Raw genomic sequence first — 754 nt, 5'->3', positions numbered from 1 at the left:
ATATATATGCACACACATATATACATGCATACATCCATATATATATAATATATACATATCTGAGCGAGAAATAAGTAGTAACAGTACTGCAGAGTAAAGACTATCTGCCATTGTAAAGTGGCAGTCCGGATTAGGACGGTATTATTACCTTGTTTCAGCCCCAGGAAAACATCTTTTCCAGGTGGCCATCGACGCACAACTGCATCCTTATAACTCGAACAAGGGAGTTAATGTCACCACACTGCCTTAATCGGTACATGCGGACCAATGGTTTCTGGGTAGTTTATCTTCATCGGCTCAGGATATATATTGTCAATTCAAAAAAATACAGAGAAAAAGTAAAAGGCAAACAAACGTTTGGACACAAGCAATATATTAATAAGACGCCCAGAGAAAGAAAAGAGCAGAAGTTTTACGTTTCGAGCATGGCTCTTCTTCGGAAACAGGAAGAATCAAGAAAGTCCAAGACGAAGGAGAAAAAACATCACCAACAATCACGTGCAGTTACATTTTTGAAATAAGTAACCGTAATTAGGAATGAAGAAAAAATGCTTTCTGAAATAGAAGAGTGCTAAAATGGTCAGTATGCGTCTGCGCGCGCGTGTGTGTATGTGGTGTGTGTGCGTTGTAGCGTGTGTGCATGCGTGGTAACTGTGTGTGTGCGTGTTTGTGTAGTAGCGTGTGGTTGCGTGTGTTTGTGTGCGTATGTATGGTAGCAACTGCGTGTGTGTGTGTGTGTGTGTGTGTGTGTGTG

Source organism: Octopus bimaculoides, chromosome 19 (genome assembly GCF_001194135.2).
Source record: "Octopus bimaculoides isolate UCB-OBI-ISO-001 chromosome 19, ASM119413v2, whole genome shotgun sequence".
Lineage (NCBI taxonomy): Eukaryota > Metazoa > Mollusca > Cephalopoda > Octopoda > Octopodidae > Octopus > Octopus bimaculoides.
The sequence above is the reverse complement of the archived record's forward strand: the minus strand, read 5'-3'. Positions refer to the sequence as shown.